We start from the raw sequence: 992 nt of genomic DNA on the forward strand, positions 1-992 counted from the left end.
ACCCCCCTGTATCCTACCGGGAAACCCGCCCCCCCCAGAACCCGACGTCGCCCCGCACTGCCCCTTCGCCCCCCTCCATTTTCCGGGCCCACGCCCCATGCTTGTGGTCGGCGGGATCGAATTGCTGAAAGTTTGGGGGCTATGTAAAGTTCTCGTAGTTTTGCGAAATTTCGGAAAAGGGTAAACCGCAGGGTTTGCCATTGAGGGGTTTTTTTCTATTACGGGTTTCTACTTTTTTTTTTTCCTTTTTTTAATGTTATTTCATTGCGGGTGGTCTCCCACTTGATAAAAAGGGCCAAAGACGAAAAAATCTCTGGCTTCTCTGGTAATTCCACCTTTAAGCCCTTTTCCCCTTTAAAACCCGTTCCCTAACCTTTTCACAAAAAAGGGAAAAATGCCCCCTCATTGAACGAAAAATTTCTCGGGGATTCGCTGAAAAAAAAAAAATAAGAAAATGACCTCCTCTCACCCTTTTTGGGTCACTTCTCAATAAAACTTTGGCAAACCAGAATTATGTTCTTTTTGCATTTTACTCTATGATAGAACCTTGAAGTTTATTATTACGGTAGGCTAAATGCGTTTTTTAAATTTTTCACAGCCAGAAATGCTTTGTTTGTATAAGGGTTGATTTAATATTTCCCAAATAAAATAAAACTACTTTTTTCTGAAATTTATTACTAAACTTTCCTTCAAAAAAAACCCCTTTTTCCTTCAAAAAAAAGCTAATAGAAGGAATAATGTTAAAAAAGTACCCGCCCCAACTACGGGTTAAAAACCCATATACCAAAATTAAAACGTATCTGCCCCCCGAGCTTTTATACAATAAAAGAATAAAATCTAGATTTAAATAAAATCTATACTCAAATACTCTCCCTTTGGGGAGAAAATCCCAATAGGGAAAAACTTTTGACTTCCCCAGAAAAATTTACCCCGGAACAAAACAGCCCCCCGAACTCCCCGGGGGGCCCAATGTCAACAATGGGGGTTTGATG

This window comes from Penaeus monodon, chromosome 15 (genome assembly GCF_015228065.2).
Source record: "Penaeus monodon isolate SGIC_2016 chromosome 15, NSTDA_Pmon_1, whole genome shotgun sequence".
NCBI lineage: Eukaryota > Metazoa > Arthropoda > Malacostraca > Decapoda > Penaeidae > Penaeus > Penaeus monodon.